The sequence below is a fragment of the Hordeum vulgare genome, chromosome 2H (genome assembly GCF_904849725.1).
Source record: "Hordeum vulgare subsp. vulgare chromosome 2H, MorexV3_pseudomolecules_assembly, whole genome shotgun sequence".
Lineage (NCBI taxonomy): Eukaryota > Viridiplantae > Streptophyta > Magnoliopsida > Poales > Poaceae > Hordeum > Hordeum vulgare.
Genome location: NC_058519.1, coordinates 182,583,818 through 182,604,154, shown reverse-complemented (window position 1 = coordinate 182,604,154; position 20,337 = coordinate 182,583,818).

Genomic DNA, 20,337 nt, shown 5'->3' with positions numbered 1-20,337 from the left:
ATAGGAGTCAAATTAGGTCAAACGGAGCCACGAGGGGCCCACAAGGCAAGAGGGTGCGCCATGTTGCCTTGTCGTCTCCTCATGTGTCGTCTGGTCTCCCTGTGAAGCTTCCATGTATTATTTTGGTCTAGAAAAATAATCAAAAAGTTACGTAGTGTTTGATATTAGTTTCCTCAAAAGCCAAAAACACGCAAAAAATATCACTTAAAACTTGGCATTGGTTAATAGGTTAGTTCCCAAAAAATGTTGTAAAACAACATATAACTCCATATAAAGCATCAAAGATTGATAATATAATAGCATGGAATAATAAAAAATTATAGATATGTTGGAGATGTATCAACATCCCCAACCTTAATTCCTTCTCGTCCTCGAGTAGGTAAATGATAAAAACAAAATAAAGCATGCGACATGCTACCCAACATGTGATCTCTTTTATTTATGATCTTGAGAAATGATGAACTAATTGTTATCTACATAATAATATCCATAAACATAAACAACATAAACATTCATATTTAAAATATATAATCCTTAAAAAATAATATTCCCTACTCAATCTATCATATTAGCATGGCACGACTCCATCCTCATCGCCTAAGTATAACTCATGAGCACCTCGATGTCAAGTGAGGTAAATGGATCGTACTTGTAACCCACTTCAACATTTTCAACCTCACTCAATACATGAGCGTGAACCATGGATATGGCATATGGATGGTACATAATATGGTGGAAGGAATCAAAGTGGAAAGAAAGTTTCACATCAAATAGGCGGACCAATGGGCTATGGAGATGTCCATGAATTGACAACGATGTGAGGATTAGGGATTGCCATGCAACAGATACACTAGACCTATAAGCATATGAAAGCTCAATGGAAGCTAAGTGGGTGTGCGTCCAACTTGCTTGCTCATGAAGTCCTCGACATTTGAGGAAGCCCGTCAGCAAAATATACAAGCCAAGTTCTATAATGAAAAATTCCCATGGGCATATGGAAGTGACAACTTAATAGACTCTCTATATGAAGAATATGGTGCTCCCTCTAAGTGTGGAAAAAGATAGTAGCACTGCCCCTTCTCTCTTTTCTCTGATTTTTTCTTCTTTTTTATTTCTTTCTTCCTTTATTCTCTTTTCTTTTTTCGTTCTTCTTTCTTTCTTGTATTTTTTTTGTCTGGAGTCTTTCCCCGAGTTGTGGGGGAGTCATAGTCCCCATCCTCGTTTCCTCACTCGGAATGATGATCATGAAACTTTTATTTAATTACAACTCGGTATGAAAAAAATACTATACAAGTTTACTCTATATGAATGCCTCTCGTAGTGTACGAAGATGTGCAATGATCTAGAGTAACATGTGTGTAATGATGAACGATGGATTTGCCACAAATACTATGTTAGTTAGATGATCATGCAAATCAATATGATGATGAACACACAATTCATGTGATGTAACGGTGGATGTTTCATGGAAAAATGATATCTTTTCTTTTCTTGGATCGTCTAAATAAGAAGACCACGATGAAAGTGATGAGTGGATCTCATATACCTTGTTATTGGTCTAAAAAAGAGCCAATGCTACCATGTCTTCTCCTTTGTTTAATGCTGCCCTACAGATTCCAGTTTAGTCCATGACACCCTTGCACTTTTATTATTATCCATCAATCAGTCATGCAAGTGAAAGTCAATAATGACAATATTTGATGAAGTGATCGTGGCAAAGGGAACGGGTATGAACTCTTCTTGTTTTTAGTTGTTGTAAATATGTTGGCTCGTTCGATCTTCATTAAGTACATCATGAGTAAACATGATTTTTGTAACAATTATAGATTATAGTTACTCATGCCATCCTTAAATATATAGTAGTGGATACTGGTTTATCTTATGTGTCAACATGCATTAAAATAGCTATGATGTGGTATGGTAGTATGGTATTTCACTGTGAGTGATTCAAGCGGCTTGACTTGGCCCTTGTGCAATCATGTAGTTGATTCAAAACCAATGCAACCTTCATGATGTTTAAATTCATAGTGCTCCTATCCTACTCATGCTAATGTCCAATGTTAATTATTCACAATGCATGTTAATGACCATTGTTGCTCTCTAGTTGGTCGCTTACCAATCTATTGCTAGCCTTAACTTGTATTGAGTGGAAATGCTGCTTGTGCATACAAAATCCTAAACGCTGTTATTCCACATGAGTTCACCATACCTACCTATATGCGGTATTACCCTACCGTTCCAAGTAAATTTGCATGTGCCACTTCTAAATATTCAAACAAACATCTATTTTGTGCACTCGTACTGCTCATGGAGCGATGGGGCAATCAACATCTTCCATGCTAAGTCCATTATTATTAAGACATGCATTTATTTGCCATCATTGAATGAGAGAGGTTGGTAAAAGGATTCCCAATCCTGCATGATCAAAATTAAAATTAAAAAAAACTCCTTGGAAAGTTGATAAGTTGGAGGGTGATATGTCCCAAACGTATCTATAATTTTTGCTTGTTCCACGATCTTTTTGGTGACATTATTATATGTTTTGCTACACTTTTATATCATTTTACACATATTTGGACTAACCTACTAACTCAGTGCACCCAGTGCCCGTTTCTGCCTTTGATGTCTATTTTGCAGGGGCTTTTACCCAATTTTCCGAAGCCCGAAAAATTCCAGGAAAAATATATAACCAATCAGCGTAACTGAAGCTTCCAGATCACTGAAGATGGGCTAGAGGAGGGCCAGACATCGTCCAGGCGACCTCCTGGCGCGGCCTACCCCCTGGCTGCTCCAGCAGGCCACCTGGGTGGGTCCCACCTCCTCTGGTGCCCTACTTTGGCTCCTATTTTTACCCCCATGGATAAAATGTTGATTCCCAAAACTCTTTTATCCAGAAGCAATTCCGATCTCCGCCGCCATCGCCGACAAATTTCGAGGGACCAGAATTCCTATGCGGGCACCCTCCCGGGACGGGGAAGTGCTCCCGGATTCATCTCCATCGATGTTTCTTCCTCCCTCCATGAAGCGGGAGTAGTTCCTCCTCGGGGCTGAGGTCTTCTGCAAGAGCTATGTGGTTAATTATCTCTCCCATGATGTGATCTTGATTGTGATCATAGGCTGTGTTAATCTAGGGCGATCCCATGATGTTTCCCCTTCTTCTATGTATTGGATCGATGTACTTACTTGATCTTATCTAGTATAATCCCCAAGACCATGGTGACAACAGTCTATTGGACATGGATTAGAAGAATATTTTCATGAGTGATTTCCTCTTTTGTGAATTGATCGAAGATTGAGAGTCTCTTGGTGCTTGTCGTTGACTATCCTTCAGATATGTTGTGGTGATTGTGGTACTCTCTTTGGATGGCCGCGGTGACATTGGGACATCCATAGATGGGAACTACGAACTCTGTGGTGTGCTTTTGTAGCCCTACATAATTCTTGTCCTCTCCTGATCACAAAGGAATGACCTCCAAGTATGTCTCTATTGCATGTGTTAGTGGAAATATCATGTGATTAGATTATGTTAATGTTGTTGGGAGTTTCCACTAGTGAAAGTATGAAGCATAGGCCTTGTTTCTCACCATTGTTACACCGTTTATGGTCACTTTTGTCACTTGCTACCTTGCTTCCATTTTTATTACAGATTTATATTACCTTGCTTTGCCACACCTATCACCCATATTTTACCATCTCTTCGCCGAACTAGTGCACCTCTACAATTCACCATTGTATTAGGTGTGTTGGGGACACAAGAGAATTCTTGTTTCTTAATTGCAGGGTTGCATGAGAGAGACCATCTTCAACCTCTACTTCCCTGAGTTCGATAAACCTTAGGTCATCCACATGAGGGAAATTGCTGTTGTCCTACAAACCTCTGCGCTTGGAGGCCCAACAGAGTCTACAAGAATAGAAGCATGCGTAGACATCAGAGGGCACCCATGAATTTGGCTAGCCATGGTTTGTGAATGGAGTAAACTTTACACTTATGTTTGATAACCACCAATAATGAGTTTAGAATGGAAGATACTGAAAATCTTTGTCGTAACATTGACTGTAAAGAACACCACCCAAAAACAATATTTTCAATCCTTCTTTAAAATTTGAGCTCGCACACGTGAGTAAATCAATGCTTCCCTCTATGAAGGGCCTATCTATTTACTTTTATGTTGAGTCATCACCCTCGTACTAAAAGCACTAGACCGGAAAGCACTATTTTCATTCTTATGCAGTGAATCTAGTTAATGTTGGATGTGAGCATGAACTTGATATTTTCTACTCCGAATTATAATGTTTAGTCGCTACTTGAAATTCAGAGGTGCTCTGCATTTATGTTTTGCAGTCTTAGAAAGGGCTAGCAAGATACCATGCCACCATATTATATCATGATTGTTTTGACAAATTGTTGATATGTGAGAGATATTATTATTGCTTGCTAGTTGGTTATGTATTGCCATGATTAAGTATGATGCTTAATTGTTATCATGGATGTGGTTACTTATGATTTATGCTGAAAACTTGAACACTAGCAATGCATATATACAACAAAAAAAACAGAAGAGTTCGTAAAAGTTTTCTTTATCACTTTCAGTTTATCAACTGAATTGCTTGAGGACAAGCAATGGGTTAAGCTTGGGGGAGTTGATACGTATGTAACGTATATACTTTTCCAAACACTTTTGCTCTTGTTTTGGACTCTAATTTGTATGATTTGAATGGAACTAACCGGGGCTGACGTTGTTTTCAACACAACTACCTTGGTGTTATTCTTGTGCAGAAATAGAAGTTCTCAGAATTGGGCGAAACTTTTTGTGAATTATTGTTGGAATAAATAAGTATTTTTGGAGAAAAGAACCAACACAAGGGGGCTGCTTGTGGCCCATAAGGCAACAGGGTGCGGCCACCCCCTGGCAGCACCCTGATGCTTTGTGGGCCTATGTGGCTCTCGTGACCCTAATACTTGTACTCTAAATTCTTATTCTCACAGAAAAAATCAGAGGGAAGATTTCCTCGCATTTTACGAGAGAGAGCTGCTGCCACCACCCGTTCTTCATTGGGAGGGCTGATCTGGAGTCCGTTTGGGGCCCGAGCGGGTGCATTCGTCGCCATCGTCATCATCAACCCTTGTCCATCAACAATTCCATGATGCTCACCATAGGGTCTGAGTAATTCCTTAGGGGGCCTGCTGGATGGTGATGAGGTTTGGAGCAGATTGATCATGTAATCGAGTTAAGTTTGAGAGGTCCTGATCCCTAGTATCCACTATGTTGTGAGATTGATGTTGTTATGACTTTGCTATGTTTAATGCTCGTCACTAGGGCCCGAGTGCCATGTTTTCAGATCTAAACTTATTATGTTCTCTCTGAATATGAAAAGTAGTTTGATCCTATCTTGCAAGTTGTATGCACCTATTACTTGTCTTGATTTGCATACCCCAAGGTGAAAATAATTGAGAATCTTTCCGGTGATTGTCGTATTTTGAGGAGTTCATGTACTCACTATGTGTTAATGCTTTGTTTCGGATCTCTATGAAAAGGAGGCCTTAATATACCTAAGGTTCCAATAGGACCCCGCTGGCACGAGAGGGTAGGAAAAAAGATGGCATGCAAGTTCTTATCACAAGCACGTATGACTGTATATGGTATACATGCTTATATTATATTGATGAATTGGAGCTAGTTCTATGTTGCTCTAGTGTGTAGCTATTACATCATTGATGTCATCCATATATTTCCGTCGCTGATCCATGTGCCTACGGTTTATAAATACTGAGTCTTGCTAAGTTACTATTGTTGTTGTTACTGTCACACCTGTTGTCGGTTGTCAAAACCAGCAGATCTCGGGTAGGGGGTCCCGAACTGTGGACCCTGGATCGATGGGTTGCAGGAGAGAGGAGGAGACATTATTTACCCAGGTTCGGGCCCTCTTGAAGAGGCAAAACCCTACATCCTGGTTTATTATATTAATGTGAATGATGATTACAGAGTTGATCGACCTCGAGACTCTATGAGCTAACCCTAGATGGGACAACTTGCCTACATGGTCGAGGACCCCATTATATATAGCCACCAAGGGATCTAGGATTACATACAACTGACCTAGTCTACTTTACTGGGACGCCACGCTGGTCTTTGGTGCTTTCCTCCTTAAATATGAGATGACCACACAGCCCGGCCTCCAATAAGTACGGCCCATTAAGCCGGCCTCTTCATAGCAAGCCGACTACTTGAGGACCCCTTAATCTCGGACACCCTCAGTAGCCCCCGAACTAGCCTTAAATGCCGCTATGTACGGTCTTGGGATGCTTGCAGATAGAGTGTTTGGGTTGCAAGACAAATTCCCCTGTTTCCTCCGATCACAGTATGACGATTTAGTTCTCGGCCGAATCACCGTTACCGAAGCGTTGCGGGGCCCACAACTTTTAAATATGCATAAAGATCAATAAAATTCTCGATTTTGACAGGCTTTTATAAAGGCAAGCGCCAACTGTCCCTGACGAACTGCTCCCTATAGAAAGAGTAGGTAATGCCCTTTGTAAGCAAACTGAAATCTGTTCCGAGGCTCCATCGCTTCCCCAACATCACCAAGAAACCCTAGGGCTCCAAGACTTCCGGAGTCATGGAAGGTTCCTACTCACGCCCCCTTGGCCCCTTTCCGGGGGACTTGGCCAGTTGCTCTATTTCCCTTCTCCATTTGCGTTAGCTCGAGACTCAAGGATATCTTCCCCTATCGGACCTCACGCCAACTCGCATGTCTGGCTTTCGCCAATGGGGAAGCCTTCTCGGAAAACTTCCCTTCCCCTCAAAGGGGAGAAAGAGTTTGCTTCGTTTCTTTCCTACTACGAGGAGTGGGATTCCCCATTCACCCTTTCTTGAGGGGTTTATTGGATTTCTACGGGCTACAGCTCCACAATCTCACCCCCGGTTCCATTCTTCACATCTCAGGCTTCGTGGCTTTATGCGAGATGTTCTTGGGTTGTGAGCCCCACTTTGATCTATAGAGAAAGTACTTCTGCATGAATGCCCGACTAGAGGAACTTCAATTCGGGAAGGGGGTGGAGCCGAAGTATGGCGTATAGCCGCCATAGGAAACTCGATTGGTATAAAGAAGAAGGAGCCAACGAATGGTTCTCGGAGTGGTTTTACATCGAGTAAGTTCTACTATTCGAAACAGTTCAGAGGGACCTTCCCGAATACTTCGCGACCCCTTTAATGAAGCGAATCAGCTGGGGCCGAAGAGCTCAACCCAAGAGGAGAGCTTCGAAGTGAAGTGCCTATCCTCCAAGGTCAGGGTACTTATTCATAGTGCGCTGACTATTATTGATGTGATGGTCGCGGCGATTACCCGGCGCGTCCAACCGCTCCAACACCGTACACATTCTTTCTGGTGCTATAGCAGGCCGAGCGATTCTACCCGATCCAGACGGCAGGGACATGATGATCAGAAGGCCTTAGCAGCCGTTCTAACAGATTTCGCCAAGGGGGGAAATAATATTTTGCCCGCGTCACTCCCAAGGACGCCTATTCGGGATACAACCCCATCGAATGGGTAAGTGTGTTCATATTCACATCCTAGGTATTTGTGCGTGTTATTGCCGACTTATAACCCCTACCCCCTCTTCACAGACTTGGAGGCGCTGGATCGAGACGGTAAACTGTCTCGTAACCCAGCTTGAGGATTTCGCCCATGACAATGACCCCCGATTTCACGAAGACCCGGAGATTTCGATTATCTTTGAGGACGAGGTGTTTTATCAAGAGAGCGTTGACGAGCAGAAAGTGGCCATTATAGACGACAACCAAAGGTCCCTTCCATCTTTAGGGAGCAAGAGGAAAATGACTGCTTGACGAGGGACCGTGGCCAGGGGTCGTCGGAGCACACATCGGACTCCTACTCGAGCTAAGCCCGCCGGGGTTCCGTCAAACAAGAACAGTATCGCCGATCAAGAGTCAACGGAAGAAAATACTCCATCTGCCCCTTCAGCCAAGATGTATACAGATCAATCCTTATCCCTTACAGTAATGACTATCCTCATAAAGGTTCATCACGCTTAGCTGACCAATTCAGGAGACGTGCTCAACCTTCCCCGTGCGAGGATGGTGTCGAGGTATTGGGTGGTCAACAAAACCCAAAATATTCGACTGACGGAGGAGTCCCAAACACGGGCCCGCTCCTTGAAGATTCAGAGGGGTTATGAGTACCCAACTCCGAATACAAAAGTGTGATGAATCATCTGTAGCGAAAGGAGTCACTCCGTCATCCTGTATTTTCCGAGCAAGAGTTTAGTGCTCTCAACTCGGCTGATGCATACCTTAGAGCTGCACGAGTCGGACTTAAAGAAGTGGCAGGGAAGATGTCTGCTCATCTGCAGGTAAGTCATCAGTGTCCCTATATCCGAACAGAAGTTGGGACCCAGTAGCTGATACGTCTCCAACGTATCTACTTTTCCAAACTCTTTTGCCCTTGTTTTGGACAATAATTTGCATGATTTGAATGGAACTAACCTGGACTGACGCTGTTTTCAACAGAATTGCCTTGGTGTTATTTTTGTGCAGAATTCAAAGTTCTCCAAACGTCTTGAAAATTTACTCGGAGCAGTTTTGGAAAGTACCAAAAATATCTGCGCCAAGTTCCACCTCAGGGGGTAGGCCAGTGGGCCACAAGCCCCTGCTCTGCCACCACCCCCCAGGTGGCGGTGGGCAGGCTTGTCGGGCCCACAGGCACCTGCCGCCCCCAACTCCAGCTCTATAAGTTGTCTTTCATCCCAGAAAAAATAAAAAGATAAGTTTTCGTCGCGTTTTCGATACGGAGGCACCGCTACCACATGTTCTTCATCTGGAGGGCAGAACTGGAGTCCGTCTTGGGCTCCGGAGAGGGGAAATCATCGCCATCGTCATCATCAACCTTCTTCCCTCTCCAATTCCATGAAGGTCTTCGTCGTCCATGAGTAATCTATTCGTAGGTTCGCTGGGCGGTGATGAGTAGGATGAGATCTATCATGTAATCGAGTTAGTTTTGATGGGGATTGATCCCTAGTATGCACTATGTTTTGAGATTTGATGTTGCTACTACTTTGCCATGCTTAATGCTTGTCACTAGGGCCCGAGTGCCATGATTTCAGATCTGAAATTATTATGTTGTCACCAATATATGTGTGTTTTAGATCCGATCTTGCAAGTTGCAGTTACCTACTATGTGATATGATCCGGCAACCCCGGAGTGACAATAACCGGAACCACTCCTGGTGATGATCATAGTTTGAGGAGTTCATGTGTTCACCAAGTGCTAATGCGTTGGTCCGGTTCTTTATTAAAAGGAGAACCTTAATATCCCGTAGTTTCATTTTGGACCCCGCTGCCACGGGAGGGATGGAGAATATATGTCATGCAAGTTCTTTTCCCTAAGCACGTATGACGACACACGAAATGCATGCCTACATCACATTGTTGAACGGGAGCTAGCCACATATCTCTCCGTGTTATAGTTGTTGCATGATGAATATCATCCAAACAAATCACCGACCCATTGCCTACGAGTTTGTCCTACTGCTGTTACTTGTCTTGCTCTGCTGATGCTACTACTGTTACAATTGCTGTTACTTGTCTTGCTCTACTGCTGCTATTACTGTTGCTCATGCTGTTACTTATCTTGCTCTGCTTCTGCTACTACTGTTGCTACTACTGTCGCTTGCTACTGTTGCTACTTGCTACTGCTGTTCCTTGCCACTGCTGTTGCTCGTTACACTCCCATTACTCGTTACTTTGCTGTTACTACTGTGCTTGCAGATACTAATCTTTCAGGTGTGGTTGAATCTGACAAATTCAGCTGCTAATACTTGAGAGTATACTCTCACCTCCTGACTGGCTTACCTACAAATTTGGGTCGAATACTCTACCCTCGAAAACTGCTCCGAACCCACGCGCTGGTGGGCCATCAACAACATTCTTCCAGTTTCATTATCGGGGAGTGCTAGCAGCATTCTTCTGGTGCTGTTGCAGGAGAAGGTTCGTTGTCATAAGCATTCTTCTAGCTAACACTAGAGATTGCAGGATCAACACTTTTCTGGAGCCATTTCCAGGGAAGCACATCTGACATCAGTAGCCCCCGAGCATTAATTTGGGCGGGATGGCTGAACTAAGGGTCGACTTAACATCCTGCCAATCTGCACGCTTTAAAGCAGGAAAACAAAAAATTAGCCAAATATTTCCAACTAAACCAAGAGGATCTACAAGCCAGTAGCGCCGAACTAGAGGATGTGAAGAAATTCACCAGAGAAGCCCATGGTAAGGGAATTTATTTGAGATATGCTAAATTTCCGTTTTTTAATTATAACCAAGAAATTTGTTATAGAAGGCGAATCAATAGGCCAAATGCAAAAGGATTTGGATGCATCTCGAGATTCGGAGCGGTACGCCCAATCTCAGCTTGAAGCCGATGATGGGGTTGTACATTAGGGGTAGGCCTACACACCTGCTTCCCTAGGTCCACCTAAGACCCCATACAGACATCAGATTCCTTCAAGTCACCCGTGTAGTCTCAATCTCACTCGGTAAAACATGCCATAACTCGGCTTACATGTAGTCATTCAGATCGCCTTGTGTCAATCGGACGCATCCTGGCACTCGGGCCACCACAAGACGATGGAACCGAACATGCTGCAAGGGCTAAGGACTTAAACTATCACATGAAGTGCAATGAAGATCCGTGGTACGAGTAACGCTATAAGTTATAGCTGCTGTTTCCAGTGACACCCTTATTTATTAGCATTAACTTGCTTTGTAATGAAGCTCGGTCAGTCGTGGCATACACTATATAAGACACTCCCGGGCTCCAGCTCAAGGGTTCAGCACCTTGTAATCAGATATATCCCATAAGAAACCGTCAGCCTCAAGTCTTGAGACGTAGGGTTGTTACCACTCCTGAGTGGGGCCCCAACTCGTAAATCCGAGTGTATCCACTGCCGTAGTTACACTTCGCCCCTCCGTTCGTACCGCCCGGTACTATTGTCAGGGTCATTCCCACGATAGTTGGCGTCCATCGTGGGGCTGCGCGTCTAGCAAATCTTACATTTTCCATCAACATGATGACACTCGGCGGAGAGATCCTCTTCGGCTCCCTCAGCTTCGTTGTCGACGACTCAACGTGGCTGCAGGATGCGCCAGTGGACACCGACGCCCTCCTTGCTCGAGGTACGTTGCATTTTAGTGCAGTTGCGCACGGAGTCCTGATCCAGCAGCCATTAGTGCCATACCACTCGGCGCCCCCACGCCCCTCTGCAGTTCGACGAAACCACTTCGGGCGCTCGCGTTTGCAGCAGTGGATCAAGCATGGCATGGCCCACCAGGCCATTTCGGGGCAGGTGGCTATGCTCAGTTCCGATGAGCCCACCATTAGCCTTTTTCCATCATCAAGCGAAGAATTACTCAGTGACTTCACACTGGAGGCACCGTCGAGGTCTTGATGGACGACACGAACATGGGAGGCGGGCCCGGTTTCACCATGGAGAATTCTCCCGCATGTGATGGCGGAAAGTGTCACCACGGTGACGACAACCACCATGTTCCCTAGCTGCAACCGAGCAGCAACACGAGGAACTTCGGCGAAGGAGCGAACATGCTCTATGCACCCCCATTACCGAGAACACCACGGAAGAGATCGCACGCCTGGCCAATCTCTTCAAGGGTGAGTGACTCAAGCAACTCTAGTGGTCACTCACCACTCGGGCTGCGAGGGACCAACCGAGATCCAGCCGTAGTCATCGGCAATTGTTTGCGACCAATCGCCTGTGGCACATCGAGGTGATGCGGACACCTTTGTTGAACCTGTCCGCTGCCACTCAGATTGCTGATTCCATTCAGCCGAGTGATAGTGCAACTGAGGAAGGCATTCGCCAAATCCAAGCTCTGTTGAAGACTACCATGCAGCAGAATATTGCGGTGTCGCAGTCGCGACATCGTATCCACAACAAATCTGTCCAGGCACACATGATATAGTAGGCCCATAGCCCGCACATGCTGGGACGACGCCTAATGTCTCCTCTGAGAGGCCTGCACGGGGACCGGAGCCAGGATCATCTGGTCCGAAGTAGAACACCTCCTCCGAGGAGTGGCTCACTCGGTCGCCGACTCCATGACCACCGGCCAAGCCGCGATCGACATTGGGATAATGGGGACGACGGCTATTGGGCCCCGTAGTTCAACGCATGGTCCATAATCACACAAAACATGTTTGATCAGTCACGAGCAAGCCGGGGGGGGGGGGGTATTTGGCCTCAAATGCTTCGGACGACATATCTGAGAGGTGGAGATCCCTTCCAACTACCGATTGGTGTCACATCCCTAACCCTTAAGCAAGTTAGTCTTGTGCTCATGTCTTCTTTGCATTTGCATCTAAGAAGTTTCAACAAAAACAACAAAGTGGCAAAGGAAAAACTCAAAACCCTAGCCACTATTTCAATTAAAGGAAACCTCAAACTAGTTCAAATCAATGAACCCAAAATGGCCTCAAGAAATGTTCAAACTTTCTGATAAATCATGAAAGTAAATGAGCATTGGAGAAAACTATTTTCTTGACACCTTAAGCATTTTAAATAAATGCAAAAGGCTACTGGTTTCAAGTTTTAAAATTGAAATCAGAAACTATAAATTTTCAAAAATGTTGAAAACTTTGGAAATGGTTGGGAATATTATAACAATATTTCAGGAGGTCTAAAATAGTTTTTACTTTTTGTTTTGGAGCTGAAATAATTAGAAAAACAATAGTTAGCAAAACAGAAAAAAAAAATAGAAGAAAAAGGGAAAAGAGTTACCTGTCGCCTAGCCTGGCCCGGCCCATCTCCCTCGCTCGTCCCCTCCCTCGCGCCAGTAGGCAGCAGGAGGTGGCCGCCACCTCCTCCGGCGCGGCCATGCACCTGTGCGCCTGCCTGGCCGCCGCCTCGCGCTGGCAAGGCCGGGGATAAGCCCCCCGAAGCCTCCCCTATCCATTCCCCGCATCGGCTCTCTCCCTCCTCCCGGATCTCGTCCTCTTCCTTGCTGCCGCCATTGATGCCGAGCAAAGCTCGAGCTGCCTGTGCCCGTAGCCATAGGATCCCCTCCCAGAGCACGCCATTAGCTCCGCCTCGTCGGTCTGGTCCTCCCTGCAGAAGCCGAAGCCACCCCGAGCCCTGCAACGCCCGCCGCCAGGTCGCCGGACCACTCCCGTCAATTCGTCGCCCCCAGGCCTTCCCCGAGCCGTCTAAGCCCTGCTCTGCACTCCCCGTGAGCATGCGGTCGTTTTCCCTAAGTTCTTCCCGTCGATCCCCCCTCTAGCTCTAGTTTCACCGGAGCCTGACGAGGACCGCCGCCGCCGCTTGCCGCCGGTAGCCCTCCGATGATCAGCTCGTCCTTCCGAGGGCACAGCAGCTTCAGGTCAACGCGTAGATTCTATAGGAGCTAAGAACCGAGCGTAGTTTCCTCTGAATCAAAGGCCCCGATGACGCCCGAGCCTTGGCCGCCGCCAAGCTCGTCGCCGGCGTCATCTCCGGCCAGATCAGCCCGGGCTAAGTGCAGAAATGGAGCTGCGGGAGACGTGCCGTTCCTCTGGTGCTCTCCGCGCAGCATTTGGCCCCCTGTGCGCCGTTTCCGAGCCCCTCCACCGTGCTGGTAGTCGCCGGAGGCTCCCCGCCGGCGAGGACGACCTCGCCGCCGGTGGATCTCGGCTGGCCTGAGCCATTGACTGGTGGGGCCAGCCTCTGGCAAGTTTAAAACTAATAAAAATAAATCAAATAAGTTAATCAGTCACTTACATGTGGGTCCAGCAAGGTTAAGCAGTTAATTAAGTTTAATCTTAATCTTAAATTGACCAGAGAGACTGACCAGTGGGTCCCACTGGTCAGGTTTGACTTTCAACGGCCAGATGGACCTGCTGATGTCATGCTGATGCAATAAAAGTATTTCCAGTATAGAAATAATTCCAGGAAATTGCTAAAACTTGTAAAATTCATAGAAATTAATCTGTAACTCCAATGAAAATAATTTATATATGAAAAAGTATTAGAAAAATTGAAGGATTCTGATTATGCTATTTTCAACTATGTTTGAAATTTTTTACAGAACCCTAAATTGTGGAATAAGGAATAGTTCAATTCTTATAATTACTTTTTAAATGGAATTTGGAAAATTATTCAAATTTCATTATGAATACAATGATCACCACTGTCCTAATTACAAATCAGTACCATAACATGACATTTGATGCATGTTAACATCAAGTTGATCTAAGCATCAGGTCGAGTCAATTAAAACGGTATCCGAGACTACCCCGTTTGAATCGCTATTCGAATAAGATTCAAACCAACTTTAAACCTAATACATGTTGAAAATAATAACTTATCACCTTGCATTCTCATGCCATGCTCATGCATCATTTTGAGTGCATATGATTGTTATTGAATGTTGCCATTCATTTCGGTAGGCTCCGCACCCCTGGATTCCACCGAATATCCGTCTGACGGATATCGTTCCTCCTCTGAGCAACAAGGCTAGCAACCCTTTTGATCATCCCGATAAATCCCATGTTCTTGCTCCTGCACCTATTTATTGCATTAAGATCAAATGCTTCAACGACTTTTGTCACGTTAGTTGAACCCACTTCCTTTGCATGACCTAACCTTGTCACAGTAAATAGCCGAACCTTGCAACCTAGCTTACCTGGTAGTTGCTTGAGGTATGATGTGCTTTATCCTGCTATGCATGCTATGCTTAGAGTTGTGTATGGTCTGTCATCTGGGAGATGAACAGAAATGTGGAATGTGTTCGGTGAGCAAAGGTTGTGTGTTGAACTTGATTTGGTAAAGGTACCGGTGAAAGGCTGTGTAGGAGTACATGGCGGGATGTTTCATTGGAACTGTCCATAGGAACTGAGTTCCGTGTATGTAATCCAAGACTAGATACTACCACATGCTGGGCCCTGAAATATGACCCCGCTCGACTTATTAATCGCGTAGTACTCGGTCCAGGAGTTGCAAGTAGTTTCTGGTGTTTATAGTAATGCTGGAGGCCGTGCATGGTGCTGACCTAAGAGGTGGGCCGTGATGCGGTAGGCAGTGGCACGGTGTACCAAGTGGCACCCGGATGGTGGGCTTGGGAACCCTGCGCACATCGTTTGATGCCGTGGCGGAAACCTCGGCCGGACTTCCGTACGGGTTACTCTCAGATAGGCGATAAACCTGGACTAGGTACTAGTGTGGTTAACGGTCGTGGCCGACTCCCTCGCTGGGCTTCCGCTTGAAGGTTGCCGAGGTGCATGACGTGCACATGGCGATAAGTGGCGAGATCGTGTGTGACGAAGTACACCCCTACAGGGTTATGATCTATTCGAATAGCCGCGTCCGCGGATATGGACAACTTGGAAACATATGTTGTTCATAGATAACTTCAACGGCTACTCATAAAATTGCCAAGAGAAGCGTGAGTGTCGTGGACGGCATTTCCGTACGGCGACGGAATGATTTCACGATAGTGTATTGTTGTGGTGTTAGTGGACTCGTGTGCGAGAAATCAAGTTGTCAAAATTATTTAAAAATTTAAGTGTCTAGCCACGAGTCATATGCTGGCTTCCCGCATGAAACCCCACAATACCTTTTGATACCTTGCATGAGTAGTTAGTCATCCTAAAGTCTTGCTGAGTACCTTCGTACTCATGTTTGCTTAATAAATGTTGCAGAGGTTGCTACTGACCCTAATGGAGGGTTCTTCGTAGACATCGACGACGACGAGTAGCTGGTGTCCCAGCTACGATCTGGCCCTACGTCGGCTCTCTAGTATAGTCAGGGCATGTGCCTTCTAGTTGCCCTGTCTGTACCCAGACAGTTTATAACTCTTCCGCTGGCTTGTATTTGTATGACTGCTATTATGGGTCGTGAGACCCTTAATGTGTAATATTATGTGTGCATTGTTCCGAGCCTCTTAAATAAAGGTTGTATGTTTATGGTTATGTTGTGATGCCATCGATGTATCTATACATATCGGTATGCCATGCGTACGTGTGTCGTACTTGATATGTATGGGGTTCGATTACCTAGTCGTGAACTTTAGTAGCACTCCTTACAAGGAAATGCCCCTTTGTGATCCAACGAGCCTTGATAGTTCGCTACTGCTCCGGACACATTGGTTGACCAGCATGTGTCCTTCTTAGCTGCTGTGTCTGTCTCCTTTGGGGAAATGTCACGCGATGTAATGGAGTCCTTGTAGCTTGCTACGACTCGTCTACATTCGCTGATGACCGACACCTGCTTTGTTGGGTCATGTATGCCTGTCGTTGTGCGGTACTGCCACTCTGGTTTATGACTAGACATGTCGATCCGGGTTCTTTGACATTGGATTGCTAGCGACACTATCGCATCCGTGAGTCAAAAGACGCAAACGGTCCCGGCTAAGGTAAGGCTGCAGCCGTGGAGTTAACCGTGCGTGAGACCACAAAGGGATGCGATGTGTTACAGGCTGGATTCCTATGGCTTAGGATCGGGGTCCCGACAGCGTTGGTATCCGAGCCTGACTGACTGTAGGATTACTAAGCCAAACTGGTCGAAGTTGAGTCTAGAATTGCTTTAGTTATATATAAGGGAATTGTTTGTGTAAGGGAACGTAAGACTCTTGTTCTCTTCTCAAGTCATTCTATTCTGGTCATCCTCGTCTTTTCTGCGGGAATTAAGGACTAGGTTACTCATCTTCTCCTAGGCTCGTGTTTCTGATCCGTAGATTATAGGACTACGGGTCGAGAGATATTGGGTTTCTTTTATTTCTAGGAAGCAGGAAGTAAGTTTGATGATTAGAGAGTTGAACTTGATGGTTGAGTGGTTACGCTATTCCATTTTTGGGTTGTCTCAAAATTTGTTTTTGAGCATTTACAGCCGTTATGCTGCCCAATTTTGCATTCGGAGCTCTAATGCTTTTGCATTATTCTCTATTTACAGATGCCTGGCCATCCTTCTCGTCAGGTGGTACGTCTGACCAGGTGCATTGATGTACCAGGTCATACGACCATGCTGGTCAGGGTGATGTCGGTGTGCGGTTACCGCTGGTACCCCGAGTACACAGTGGAGGAACAGTACCGCGACTTCAACCAGAGCCAGTACATCTGCACTGTTAGGGTATTTCCAGACTACCCTGGAGCTGAGAAGCCAATCCATTGGTCCTATGGGTTGGGGGTCACCGTTGACATGGCAGTACAAGATGCTGCCTATTCAATGCTGACCATTATGAGAGCGAGACATGCACTGCTGCAGAATTCAGAGTTCTGCTATGTTCCGGCCTCTCAGCCTGGTGAAGAGGGATACCTTAGCGAAGTCTATTTTGATTCTTCTATGGAGGATCCACTTCTGCAGTCCACTGTTGAGATGCTAGAGAACAGAGACAGGGATGCTCGTGCTCTCCGCATGGAGCTTTATGCTACCCGTGCCCGTCTGTGGACAGCTTTGACGCAGCTGGCACCGGTAGTCCAGACAGGGTATGGAGAGATGGAGATGCTGAACCCTGTTAGGAGCCATCTTCCGGCTCACGTTGACTCGCCAGCTATAGGAGGAGTCACACCTCTTCGGGGACCCCTCTTACCACCAGTCAGGGGACCAAGGCCACATCCGTGTCCTTATGGATCCCAGGGATCTCAGGCTAGAGTGTTTCCTGATCCGCAGGTTGAGCTTCCAGGTCATGGAGGTAATCTCTATGAGATGTTCTATGCGGATGCCTGAGCTGTGAGCGGAAGGATAGTATGGTAGTACCCGTACGTTCACAGTTCTGCGTGACTTGTGAAGTATTGTTGTAATGTGAAATGAATTCCGGAGGCCTAGATAAATAATGTATAGGAAGCTTGTAAGCCTCTGATGAGTAGTTTCACAATTCCAGTAGTTTGCTCTTCGGTTAAGGGTGTACTGAACTATGTAAGGGTGTGTATGTACCATGGTGTATATATAGCAGTTGCTTGTTACCATGCTGTTCGGATATTCATTTCCGCATTCCGTGTGTTCAGTACATTCTAAATCCATAGTTAGTCTTGATATGATATTGGTCTAAGCTATGAGTTTGTTTGTCAGGATGGTGTTCACCAGGTTGAACCGTGCCCCTGCTCATGAGCAAGGTGAGGGTAGTCAAGCGTCACAGGAAGACCTGCCTCACCCACCTTCTCTGGTAGAAGTGATGCTTGAGGGAGAAAGAAACAAAAGGGAGACCAACCGACTGCTAGAGCGTATTGAGCAGAATACGACTCAACAGCCTAGGAATGCTGCAGTGTCCCTCAATGACTTTGTGAAGCTGAATCCTCCAAAGTTTCATCATTCCGTCGATCCCCTCGACGCTGATGACTGGCTGTGGAGCATCTCACGCAAGATTCGCTCTGCGAATGTGTCTGAGGCCGACAAGGTGACCTTCGCGGCATATTTCCTGGAAGGACCCGCCAATCTGTGGTGGGAGAATTTTGAAGCTATGCGTCCCGCTGAACCAGTGGCCACATGGGCAGACTTCAGCGCAGCTTTTCGTCTGCACCATATTCCAGAGGGCCTGATGGACAGTAAGAGAGAGGAGTTCTGTGCCTTCACTCAGGGCAAGTTGTCTGTGGATGCCTATAGCCGCGAGTTCGGTAACCTCGCCCGCTATGCAACAGAGGAGGTGTCTACTGACGCCAAGAAGCAAGCAAGATTCCGTAAGGGTCTGAGCCCTGAGCTCCGTCGTGACCTACGCCTCCATGAGTGTGCAAGTTTTCAAGCCCTAGTCAACAAGGCGATCAGTGTGGAGACTGGTCATACTGACTTCGAAGCCACAAGGAAGCACTCCCGTGACTTTGGCTCGTCTTCTGGTTCTGCGTTTCCAAAACGCAGGCTGTGGGTTCCAAACAGTTCTCTGCCGCCACGATACACTCCGAGGCCATCCTACGTGGCGCCTCAGACGAATTAGGCCAACCCTCGAGCAAAAGCTTATGGTGGTCCATCTAGCAATGCTACACCACGTGCAAACCAGGTGATATGCTACAAGTGTGGAGAACCAGGGCACTATTCCCGTGAGTGTCCTCAGAATGTGGGTGCCAAGCAACCCGGAAAGTCCGTCGGGCAGGCCAAGTCGGGCAAAGCGTTCTATGTGAAGCCAACTCCTGCACGTGGCCGTGTGAACTATGTGTCAGCAGAAGAAGCTGCAGAGGATCCCGACGTCTTGCTGGGTACGCTTCTTGTTAATCATCACCCAGCGTCCGTTCTCTTTGACACTGGGTGTTCTCATTCCTTCATTTCAGAAAGTTATGCACAGTTGCATAACATGCCATTTTGTGATATGCCAATCCCATTGGTTGTCCAAACCCCTAGTAGTAAATGGCAAACCTCTAGGATAACCTATGGCAATGAAATTCTAGTAGACAGGCTAGTTTTTCTAGCCTCTTTGATAGCTTTGAAATCCTCAGATATTAATATCATCTTGGGCATGGACTGGATGTCAGCTCACTATGCCAAGATTGATACTCACTCTAGAAATGTCCAGCTTACCCATCCCTCGGGTGAGATAGTAAATGTCTCTACTCGAGTTGCCAAATGCCAGCTCTATTCCCTGAATGCCAACCCTCTTCCGGAACTTGAAGACATTCCGGTAGTCCGTGACTTTCCGGATGTTTTTCCAGAGGAACTGCCAGGAATTCCACCTGACAGAGATGTAGAGTTTGTAATAGATCTTGTTCCGGGAACTGTCCCAATAGCCAGGAGACCTTATAAGATGGCACCCCTGGAGCTAGCCGAACTTAAAAAGCAACTAGATGAGGCCTTGAACAAAGGTTTCATTCGTCCTAGCTCTTCTCCTTGGGCTTGTCCCGTCCTCTTCGTCAAGAAGAAAGACGGAACGGATCGGATGGTTGTAGATTACCGACCAGTTAATCTGGTCACCATAAAGAACAAGTATCCGCTCCCCAGGATCAACGACCTGTACGATCAGCTCGCTGGATCCTCAGTGTTCTCCAAAATGAATTTGAGGTTGGGATACCATCAAATCAAGATTAAGAACGGGGACATTCCAAAAACGGCTTTTGTTACTCGTTATGGCCAATATGAGTACACCGTTATGTCCTTCGGTTTAACCAATGCCCCAGCCACCTTCTCTCGGCTGATGAATTCAATCTTCATGGAGTATTTGGATAAATTCGTCGTGGTATACCTCGATGATATTCTCATCTACTCGAAGAATGAACAAGAACATGCCGAGCATCTAAGGCTGGTATTGATGAAACTTCGAGAGCATCGCCTTTATGCCAAGTTTTCAAAATGTGAATTCTGGTTACCAGAAGTGACCTATGTGGGTCACGTAATCTCTGGTAAGGGTATTGGTGTCAATC